The sequence below is a fragment of the Pleurodeles waltl genome, chromosome 2_1 (assembly GCF_031143425.1).
Source record: "Pleurodeles waltl isolate 20211129_DDA chromosome 2_1, aPleWal1.hap1.20221129, whole genome shotgun sequence".
Classification (NCBI taxonomy): Eukaryota; Metazoa; Chordata; class Amphibia; order Caudata; family Salamandridae; genus Pleurodeles; species Pleurodeles waltl.
The window spans coordinates 178,796,155-178,808,741 of record NC_090438.1 but is presented as its reverse complement, the minus strand read 5'-3'; positions in this window follow the sequence as shown (position 1 = coordinate 178,808,741).

Genomic DNA, 12,587 nt, shown 5'->3' with positions numbered 1-12,587 from the left:
AGCAGGAGTTGACGTGCTTCTAATTGGGTGTGGTATAGACATGTGCTTCTAATTGGGTGTGGTGACTCATCCATATGTGGAAACTCAACTGCTTTCCTGATTGGCTATAAATAGCAGAGTGAAGCATGCCTAACTGCTTGGCTTTGTTTTGCTTCCTGATCTCAGCATCTGATTTGGCAGTCCAGCCCCTGCTATCATCCTCGTATTCAGGACTTTTGAGGCAATTCTTTTCTTCGTTCCTGTACCAGCTGACACCAGGCATTCCTCCAGCACTCCGGAAAAGACTGCAGTTAAGTGACTAGTATTCTCCAGGGAGTTTGTTCTTTGAGTGCCGCGCTTTCCTAGAACAGCTGGTGTATTTCAGTCCACATATTTTGGCAGAGTGCTTATCTTGAAGAGCCAAATGCATTTCTGAACATTCTACATTATTATTGTAGTTATTTGCCTAAATGTACTTCAGGAAATCTGCTTGAGCTCAAGTACTACAAAAAAAATGACAGTAAAATTTTAAAAGAGCATTTACTAGCATAACTCTTGGATTTAAATTGTGTCATTCATGCCTTTGTTTCAGGTTTGAGGAATTTGTTTTTGGAGGGTTTTTCACACACACAGTGAAACCAAACCAAACTGTGCCACCCTAACTGTTTAAACCTAGAGTGGACATTTGTATTTCTTGGATTGTTTTTGTTCCTTTTAGTTTAACCCAATGCATGCAGGAAAGTTATACGTGATATAATTAATGCCCTTGTTTGTCTTTCTTGTGCATGATAAGTGCAACCACAGTTCTAATTGTAGTATGCAACAGTGAATCTCTGTGAAGCCAGCCCTAGTGTCGCAATACTTATTGTTATGGTACTCAGTTTGGGTTTTTGGTAATACAGTGTTAGTAATTGTGCCAACAGTTATTATTATCCAAGAAAAGTGCTGGAGCATCCCGGTGTTCTTGTACTGCTCCCGTGCCCATATCAGAAAGAGAGATTCAGTTTCAAGGAAGGTGAGTGCACTAACTCTACTCTCACTCTGTCAACAATGACCTGCCCCCCTGAAGATACAGGGTGCCTGGCTGGACCGACAAGACGTGGCAGTGTTTTGTCTCTTTCTCTTCCACTCCCCCTTTCCTTTTGGGACACCTGCCGCGGTTTCTGTGTCCACCAGGAAGTGCTGAGAGGTGTTCCAGGAGGTCGGGGTATACCATCACCCCTGCAGACATCCTGCTTTTCAGGTGAGTGGCCCCGTCTCGACATAAAGCCAAGCCACAACATTTAGGGCTGCCTGGGCAATGGATTCCTCAATGGGTACTTTCAAAGGTTTAGCACAGGCTTTACCAGCTGATCAGGATGCTCCATCTTTATTAGATTTAACTAGGGCCATAGCAGGATTACAGAAGAAAGTTCTTTCCTTAAAGCAAGAGAACCTGGAGTTTCACACTGAACTACAGTGGTATAAACCACAAGACACCCCCTGGGGAGGAGTCAAACGAAAACAAAGATCTCCAGTACTACAGGCCCCTATTTTTGACCTGTCGAATCATGTTCCTAGACCTGATTCAGGCCCAACAACTTCCACCACACAATCCATGCAGGTAGTGGTCACAACACCAACCCCTGTGCCCTTAGCTTCTCCAGAAAGGTTTTCTGGAGATAGTGCCAAGTTCAACATTTTTCTTAACCAGTGCCAGCTACAGTTTTTGTGTCGGGCAGCTGCATTCCCCAACGATGCTGCAAAGGTAGCTTTTCTTATCTCGTATTTGGGAGGCCATGCAGCTAATTGGTCTATTCCGCTGGTGGAGCGCAATGACCCTATACTGTATGATTTCAACCGGTTCAAGGAAGCCTTGCAGAAATTGTTCTCCAAACACCTCTTCGTGCAAGCCAGTGACAATGAGTTGCTGAATTTGCACCAGGGAAACAAGGATCTACTGTCGTATATCACCTCTTTCAATCGGTTGGTAGCAGAGACTGAGTGGCCCAAGGAGAAGAGGACCTCCCTCTTCTATCGTGGCCTTCAGTACGATCTCAAGGATGTTCTAGCCCAAATTGTGGAACCTCCTACGAAGTGTTCAGAGTTCACTGACCTGGTGGTATGATTGGATCACCGCTTGAGTGAACATAAGGGAGAAACATTCCGGGGTGACACACACACTTAGTTGTGCTCAAAACTCAGAAAAAGGAGTCCACCATTCCCACTCATGATACACCTGGGCCCATGCAAATTGGCAGTGTGCAGGCCCACTACCTAAGGAAGAGAAAGAACGGAAAAAATTGAAACTGTGTTTATACTGCGGTAAGGCAGAGCATTTTGCTAAGGATTGTCCTAACAAGCCTACTGCTCCAAAGAAAGCCATTGGAGCGGTAACAGGGCCTGAATTCTCTCCTTCTGACCAGGCGGAAAATGAACTGGCTCGATAACTTCTGAGACCATTTTATCGAGCGCTTATTTCAATATGGTCTCACATCTTCTGGCTAATACCACCAGTCCAATACCTCGAAATCTAACTTTTATTGTGACATTAGTGTTGTCCCCTCAGGTTTGTAAGGTCATTCCCATATTGCTTGACTCTGGGGCTACCGGAAACGTTTTAGACTTGGGTTTGGCTAAAACCCTAAATAGTATGGCTATCAAGCCGGACGACACACTGGCCATTCCTGCACTGTATAAAGACTTCCATGATGTCCTTAGTGAACAGAAGGCCACCCAGCTGCCGCCACATAGGTCATACGATTGTCGTATAGACTTGATTCCAGGGTCCACGCTACCATGTAGTAGGGTGTATGGTCTTTCTGAGCCTGAGAATCAAGACCTGCAAGACTACCTGGATGATCTATTGGCTAAGGGTTTAATTAGCCATTCAATGTCACCAGTATCGTCGTCTTTGTTCTTCGTGCCCAAGAAGAATCACAAGTTGCTCGCTTGGATAGATTATCGTGCAGTGAACAAAGTTACAAAAAAAAATCGGTATCCACTTCCGTTGATCCTGGTACTTTTAGATCAGGTACGTCAGTTGAACATTTATACTAAACTCGGCCTCCGGGGCGCCTACCACTTAATCCGAGTGATGAAGGGGGATGAGTGGTAGAACTAAATTCAGACTCTTCGAGTACACAGTGATGCCCTTCGGGTTGTGTAACGCTCCTGCAGTGTTTCAATTTTTCATCAATGAAGTGCTGCAGGAGTTTCTGGATATCTGTTTAGTGGTATACAATGACAACATTTTGATCTATTCATCTTCCACTGAGGAACATATAGGGCATGTGAGAGTGTTTTTACAACAGCTTTGTCATCTCTTTGCCAAGCTGGGAAATGTGTTTTTCACACTACAACTGTAGAATTCCTGGGATATGTGATCACTCCCGATGGAATTTCCATGGATAGGTCCAAGGTACAGGCCATCCTGGATTGGGTAGCCCCAAGATCCATCAAGGAAGTGCAACAGTTTTTGGGCTTCGCAAATGTTTATCGGAGATTTATACCCCACTTTTCTACGTGGTATCTCCCATAACTCGTCTCCTACGAAAGGGGGTTAAGGGCCTTATGTACAAACACATTTTCCCATAGACACAGAATGGGCAAAACTGCTTGCTACATCTGGCCCTTAGTTCCTCTGGGATGCAGAAGCTGAGAAAGCCTTCCAACATCTTAAAAACACATTCACTGAAGCACCCATTCTCCATCATCCCGACCCGGCTCAGCCATTTTTCATGGTAGAAGACACTTCCCAAATGACAGTGGGTGGTGTCTTGTCCCAACGAGCTCCTGAGTCTGGGCATTTCCATCCAGTAGCTTACTTCTCAAAGAAATTGCTACCCGTAGAGCAAAATTACACGGTGGAGGAGCGGGAACTTCTGGCCATCAAGCTTGCCTTCCAGGAATGGCATCACCACCTACTAGGAGCTAGACACACCATAACTATTTACACAGATCACTGTAATTTACAGTTTTTTCAAGTGACCAAGGCCCTGACACCTCGTCAATTACACTGGCTTCTATTCTTTAATGAGTTTGACTTCGTAATCACTTATAGGCCCAGTACTACACAACAAAAGGCAGACACATTGTCTAGGATACGATTCTCCTCTGATGTTGCGCTAGAACACGTCCGAAGCATTATAACCCCAGAAAGAAATCGTGGCTGTGTGCACTTCCCAAGAGTTCCTTGAGAAAATACGGGTAGCCCAACACAAGGTTCCCTGTTCAACTGATGTGTATGAAAAAGAGGGTTTACTATACCATGCTGATCAGTTGTACGTCCCTACCAAAGAATTACAGGATACAGTCTTACATTAGGGACATGATTCTGTCCTTGCAGGTCACCCGGGTGAAAAAAATATGTTAGATCTCTGTCAAAGATGGTTTTGGTGGCCCACACTTGTGCATGATGTCAGAAGCTACGTCCAAACTTGTTCCACGTGTGTTAGGGCTAAAACACCACATACTCCAGCCACAGGATTGTTACTTCCCATGCCTATTCCGGTGGCCCCTTGGCATACCATAAGTATGAATTTTATTTCTGATCTCCCAGCTTCCAATGGACACACTGTCATATGGGTGGTTGTAAATTACCTAACTAAAATGCCTCTCTATGGCTTCCAAGCTCTCTGATTTGTTTGTCCAACACATTCATGGGTTGCCCACCACAATTGTTTCTGATCGTGGCTGTCAGGATACTTCAATTCGATTTCCTCAGAAGCAGAAGATAACTCCTCAGTCCCGACCCGAGCTATTCACAACGAATATTAATCCTTCGTGCTGAGTACCCCGGAGGGGGAAAGGGGAATGGGATGGTAGAGAGACTGCCACAGAGATGATGAACGCCAGTACTCAGTCTGCCTCTTCACATCTAAGATTGGATAGAGCACCTGCAAGAGTCACAGTCGCAATTACTAGGGACATACAACATCAGTTTTTCACTTTCTACTCTCAACACTTAATTCTCTTTAATTCTATTATTTCTTCACTCACCCTGAGTTCTCTGTAGCCTTGCTTCTCTCTATAAATGATAGCTCTTCTTAAAAAAATGCCTATTACTGATTCTGGAAGAACGTCTCAACCTTTGTTAGAGATTGGTTTTATGTTGCTATATATATATATATAGTTGGTGATAATGTGTTCTTCAAATCAGCTGATGTTATTTAATTTCTCCTGTCTTATTGTGACTTCTGTCAATACTTTTATTTGTAAATGCTTGTTTATTAAAGTTCGTTTCTCCTTTCTTACTTCGACATTTGTTGATAACTTGTATTTGTAAATGCTTGTTTATTACAGTTAGTTTCTCCTTCCTTACTTCAACATCTGTTGATAACTTGTAGTTGTAAATGCTTGTTTATTTAAGTTCGTTTCTCTTTTAAACTCTATTTTGGTTTATTACCATTGAATTTGTAAATGCTTATTTGTTAACAGTTCGTTTCTCCTTTAAACTTGGCCTTCGTTTATAACCTTGACATTTGTAGATACTTGCTCTTTTAAAGTTCGTTTTTTTTCTTTGACTTTAATATCTTAAACAAGAACCTTGTAAACATAAGGTTAATTCATACATTAACTCTGTAGCCTTGCCGACTTCCAAGGGAACGGTCTACTATCAAACTCTTCGAATAAACCTTGACAATATTTATCCGTTTTCTGTAATATAATCTTCAAATGTAATTTTACCTCACAGGAGTTTCTGTTCTGAAGCGCGCTCTCTCTCCACACAGCTGATTCCTGTCAGACCTCAGTTGAAGTGCAAGGCTTCCAGCTGGAGAGCTCGTAACCTAGCAACCAACCGATTGCAAGACTAGAACTGTAACTAACCTTCAGGACTCACAGCGGCCATCTTGGATCTTCTCTTCTTGATTCTTCCTTTGAAATAAGCGCAAGATTACTCTGCAAACCTTCTTCCAGTTTGGGCTTTGCTGTCTCCACTGAGGATATCTCTTTGCTTTTCTCATGCACTTCTTTGATTTGACTTGGCAAGTTTGTGTGGTCATGACAGTACTCCCCCTCAAGGAACAGTTCTCCAATTTAGGTTTGCTTGGGTAGGTTCTATGAAAGTTTCTCACTAATCTTGAAGCATGTACATACTCGTGCGACTCCCAGGATCGTTCCTCTGGACCATAACCTTTCCAATCAATTAGATAATAAAGCTGGCCATTACGGATTTTGGAATCTAAGATTTGATTGACCTCATACTCTTCTGCAGAGCTAATCTGGATAGGAATTGGAGGGGAGTTTTGACGTAAATTTGGAGGACTGTTCTTTAACAAGGAGACATGGAAAACAGGATGTATCTTTAGATGAGCTGGCAACTGCAATTTAACTGCCACTGGATTGATCATCTTGTCAACTTTGAATGGGCCTATAAATTGTGGCTGAAATTTGCGATTTCCTTTGAGACGTAAATGACGAGTGGATAACCAAACTTTGTCTCCTTTCGAATAAATGGGGCTCTCTCTTCTTTTTCTATCAGCCTGAGTCTTATATGAGTGTTTTGCTTGAATGATGTTTTTTCTAGCCCTAACTAACGTGGTCTTCAAATCCCTCACCATCTCTTCTACTGCAGGCACTGAATCATCTTCTTTACCCAACATTACATTAGGATGTCTACCATGGTTCAGATAAAAGGGGGTGAACCCAGTGGTGGAATGAACAGCATTATTGTAAGCAAATTCAGCTGCCCACATCAACTCGGGCCATTCCATTCTCTTTATCGAATAAATTGAGTCTTAAATACTGTTCTAACTCTTGATTCACTCTCTCTGTTTGCCCATCGGTTTCAGGATGGTAACTGGTAGAGTAACGAGAATCAATTCCTAATCTTTTACTAAAGGCCTTCCAAAAGCGAGAAACAAATTGGGACCCCCTGTCTGAAACTATAATTTTTGGGATACCATGGGCGCGTACTATGTGTTGTGTAAACAACTGTGCAACCTGTGGGGCTCGAGGGATTTCTTTCAAAGGAATGAAATGCGCCATTTTAGTGAAAGTGTCTACAAAAACTAGGATAGTGTTAAAACCTTGGCTACTAGGGAGGTCCACTATAAGATCCATAGTAACAGTATGCCAGGCATGGGGTGCAGTGGGCAAAGGTCTTAACAGACCTTGTGAAGCTGTTCTATTTGATTTCCCTCTTTGACATTTGTCACAAGTTGACACATATTGTCTTATCTGAGTTTTCATTTTTGGCCACCAAAATTCTCGTTGTATTAGATTTTGAGTCTTTTGAATTCCTTTGTGTCCAGCCAATTGATCGTCATGATAAGCCTGAAGAATTTTTTCTTGCAGCTCCACAGTCGGAACATACAGTGCACCTTTAAAGTATGGCAAACCTTTTTTGATTTCTCTTCCTTGGCCTTCTTTGGACCACTTCAGCATTCCTTCGAATGTTAAGTTTTCTTGAATTTCTTTGGTTAAATTTTCATACAATATGGCAGATCTGAACTTCTCTTGTGGAATAATCAATTATTTTTCTGGAGGCTCTTTAACTGCACCGGTATCAATTAGAGATAGAGCATCTGCCTTCCCATTTACTTTTCCCGGTCTGAAAGTGATAACAAAATCAAAGTCTGCAAAATACAGGGACCAACGCAGTTGTCTAGCTGTTAGAGTTCGAGCTGATTTTAAAAACTGTAAATTTCGGTGGTCCTTGTAAATGGTCACTTTATGCTTAGCTCCCAAAATGTAATGCCTCCACTCACGAAAAGTTTCTTTGACTGCCAATAGCTCCTTATCCGCAATTGAATAATTTATCTCTGGTGGTGTTAATTTTCGAGAGAAATAGGCCACTGGATGTAATTGTCCTGTATCTTTATGACGCTGGGAAAGGATACCTCCTATGGCAACATCTGAAGCATCTGCCTCCACATAATATGGCTCATCTGGATTGGGGTGGAGCAAGATTGGAGCTGAGACGAAGGAATTCTTCAAAAAAGTTAAAGCATTTTCAGCTTCTTTTGTCCACTCAAACTTCACTCCTTTCTTCAACAATCGAGTAATGGGTGTAACTGTTTGAGAAAAATTGGATATGAATCTTCGATAAAAATTAGCGAACCCCAAGAAACTCTGGATCTCTTTGACATTGCAAGGAGAAGGCCAATGTTGCACTGTCTTTATCTTGGCAGGATCCATAATAACTCCTTCTGGTGACAAAATGAATCCTAAGAACTCAACTCGTTCCACATGAAATGTACACTTCTCCAATTTTACATAGAGATGGTTTTCTTGCAACCTTGTGAGGATGGATCGAACATGGGAAATGTGCTCCTGTAGATTGTCGGAAAAGATTAAAATGTCATCTATATAAACCACGGCAATCCGGTCGAGGAATTCTCGTAATATATCATTAACAAAATGCTGGAAGGCAGCGGGAGCATTGCATAACCCATAAGGCATCACTTGATATTCAAATAATCCGTATCGAGTCCGAAAAGCGGTTTTCCATTCATCCCCTGAAGCCACTCGAATCAAATGATATGCTCCTCGCAGGTCCAATTTGGTGTAGATTCTAGCATTCTTTACTTGATCTAATAAAACTGACACTAAAGGCAGTGGGTATCGATTCTTGATGGTAACCTGATTGAGGGCTCGATAATCAATGCAAGTTCGAAGACTCCCATCCTTCTTTGGTATGAAAAATAGTGGGGATGACACTGGAGATTCAGAAGGACAAATAAAACCATTAGCAAGATATTGATCCAAATACTCCTTTAAATGTTGATTCTCTGCTTCGGCCAATGCATATATTCTGCTACATGGCAATATCGCACCTGGCTCCAGTTCAATTTTGCAGTCGTAGGGTCGATGTGGTGGCAATTTCTCAGCCTCCTTTTCATCAAAAACGGCGACTAAATCTTCATATTCTTTTGGGATTTCTGCTGTCTTTAGTGCACAGATCACTGAAGAGTGTGATGATAAACAGGCCGCTTGGGACTTGGTGGACACTTCCACTCCATCATGAAAACAATTCTCTTTGCAGTAAGAGGAATTCATCTTGATCGTTCTTTTGCTCCAATCTATTTGTGGATTATGTTCTGTAAGCCAGGGCAGACCCAAAATGAGTTGAAATTGTGGAGCATCTATCAAATTAAAGATTATCTGCTCCTGATGTCCACCAAAACCTTGCATCTGAATTGGTTCGGAAAATGGGAATGGGAAATGGGTCCTGAAGAAAGATTGGTTCCATCCACAGCTTTTACTACTTCCAAAGTAGATTTCTTGATAAATCGAATACCCATTTTACGAGCGTATTTGATATCACAGAAGTTGCCCGTAGCTCCAGAGTCTATCATAACTGAGATCCCTTGAATTTCCTTCTCAAGGGTCTTAACTGATACTGTTTGTACCAAATGTGGCGCTGCGGTTTGTAAGGTATTCGCCACTCGTTGATCTAAAGGAGTTGTCTTGGGTTCTGCTTTCATCAGGGCAACTCCCTCTACTGATGAAGCTGGCCTTTTCCCGACTGAAGAGCTTTGGGTTTCTTGGGACAGTTTTTAACAAAATGCCCAGATGAACCACAATATAAACATAGTTGATTCACTCTTCTTTTCTCTTTTTCTTCCTTAGATAAAGGACCTCGGATGGAACCAACTTGCATTGGTTCTTCTATTGTTATCCCTTCTCCGGCTCTTGTATGATTATTTCTTACACGATCAATTCTCAGGGGAAATGGTCGATACTCTCTTCTCTTTTCTGCTCTTCGTTCAGTTAACCGGTGGTCAATCTGTAACACAAGATCAATTAACTCCGAAATTTCGGTGGGTCTATTTGGAACTTGTGCTAAGGCATCTTTCAATTCATCTCTCAGTCCACGATAAAATATGGCAGCTCTTTTTGACTCCGGCGAGGCAGTCTCTACAATGAGTTTATTGAAATGAGCCAGATAGGCTACTAGATCTTTATTACCTTGCCTGATTTCCAGTAGTTCATTGTCAGTGGCTTGAGCTGAAGTTCGCCGATCAAATATTCTTAAGAACTCTTCCTTGAAATTTTGGAAATTATATAAAACAGGATCATTTCTGGAAATTATTGGCATGGACCATGCAGCCGCATCTCCTGTTAGATAAGACAATATAAATGCCACTTTGGACTGGTCTTCGGAAAAAATGACTGGTCTACATAAACAATGCAATAAGCATTGGGTCAGAAAAATCTGCGCCTTATTTGGATCCCCACCGAAGCGCTCAGGTTGAGCCAAAGGAATAATAGGGGAAACTGCATGAATTACTTGAGTGGATATACCTGCAGACTGTGAAGGGCTAGGGATTTGTGAAAACACAGATTCATTTGATTTAGCGGTGTTCCCTAACTCATTTATTCGCTGTTTTATTTGGACTGTTTCTTCTATGGTGTTATTTAATTGTTTCTGTAACCCTTCCAAAACGGTGGCTAATGCTTTTATATCAATTCCTTCTGCCATTCTGCTCAGGAGGAAATCTGTTTTTTCCCTAAAATTAGGGTGACAGCACTTCAATCTGTCAGGATACTTCAATTTGATTTCCTCAGAAGCAGAAGATAACTCCTCAGTCCCGACCCGAGCTACTCACAACGAATATTAATCCTTCATGCTGAGTACCCCGGAGGGGGAAAGGGGAATGGGATGGTAGAGAGACTGCCACAGAGATGATGAACGCCAGTACTCAGTCTGCCTCTTCACATCTAAGATTGGATACAGCACCTGCAAGAGTCACAGTCGCAATTACTAGGGACATACAACATCAGTTTTTCACTTTCTACTCTCAACACTTAATTCTCTTTAATTCTATTATTTCTTCACTCACCCTGAGTTCTCTGTAGCCTTGCTTCTCTCTATAAATGATAGCTCTTCTTAAACAAATGCTTATTACTGATTCTGGAAGAACTTCTCAACCTTTGTTAGAGATTGGTTTTATGTTGCTATATATATATATTTATATAGTTGGTGATAATGCGTTCTTCAAATCAGCTGATGTTATTTAATTTCTCCTGTCTTATTGTGACTTCTGTCAATACTTGTATTTGTAAATGCTTGTTTATTAAAGTTCGTTTCTCCTTTCTTACTTCGACATTTGTTGATAACTTGTATTTGTAAATGCTTCTTTATTACAGTTAGTTTCTCCTTCCTTACTTCAACATCTGTCGATAACTTGTAGTTGTAAATGCTTGTTTATTTAAGTTTGTTTCTCTTTTAAACTCTATTTTGGTTTATTACCATTGAATTTGTAAATGCTTACTTGTTAACAGTTCGTTTCTCCTTTAAACTTGGCCTTCGTTTATAACCTTGACATTTGTAGATACTTGCTCTTTTAAAGTTCGGTTTTTTTCTTTGACTTTAATATCTTAAACAAGAACCTTGTAAACATAAGGTTAATTCATACATTAACTCTGTAGCCTTGCCGACTTCCACGGGAACGGTCTACTATCAAACTCTTCGAATAAACCTTGACAATATTTATCAGTTTTCTGTAATATAATCTTCAAATGTAATTTTACCTCACAGGAGTTTCTGTTCTGAAGCGCGCTCTCTCTCCACACAGCTGATTCCTGTCAGACCTCAGTTGAAGTGCAAGGCTTCCAGTTGGAGAGCTCGTAACCTAGCAACCAACTGATTGCAAGACTAGAACTGTAACTAACCTTCAGGACTCACAGCGGCCATCTTGGATCTTCTCTTCTTGATTCTTCCTTTGAAATAAGCGCAAGATTACTCTGCAAACCTTCTTCCAGTTTGGGCTTTGCTGTCTCCACTGAGGATATCTCTGCTTTTCTCATGCACTTCTTTGATTTGACTTGGCAAGTTTGTGTGGTCATGACAGTGGCCCCCAATTTATATCACGGTTTTGGCATAGCTTCTGTTCCTCTGTCGGTATGGACGTCCGCTTGTACTCTGCATATCATCCACAAACGGATGGGCAGACGGAACGTGCCAACCAATCACTGGAGCAAATCCTGAGATGTTACATTGACACATGGTCTACTGAGTGGGATAAGGCTTTACTTCTTGTTACATTTGTATATAACAACAGTGTCCACATGGCTACAGGAGTATCCCCATGTTACTGTTTGTTTGGTCTGCACCTAAGAATGCTACCTATAACTGGGTCCCAAACATCTACAAGAGTCCCATCAGTATAGAAACACCATAAAGAGTTGCAGGAGATTCAAAAACAAGTACAACACCATTTAAAACTCAACCAAGCTCAAGTAAAAAAACAAGCAGACAAAAGAAGGAGACCTGCTCCCTCTTATCAGATAGGAGATCAGGTGTGTCTCTCATCAAAAAATCTCCATCTTTCAGGATCAATAAAATTAATCCCCCGATTTCTAGGCCCCTTTCCTATTGCCAAAATCATCAATCCTGTGGTAGTAGAACTGACATTGCCAGATGAGTTTCATGTGTTATTACTCCGTCCCTATTCCCCTGATACCTGCGATGCCCCACCATCTCCCCCGGTAAAAGTACACGGGCAACGGGAATTTGAAGTGGCCAAGATTCTTGATTCCAGGCGCGTCTGTGGTGTTCTACACTATTTATTGGTTTGGAAAGGCTATGGCCCTGAGGACAATTCCTGGAAACCAGCGTCCACAGTTCATGCTCCAAATCTTACTAACAAATTCCATCTCCTGCACCCTTCCAAGCCCCG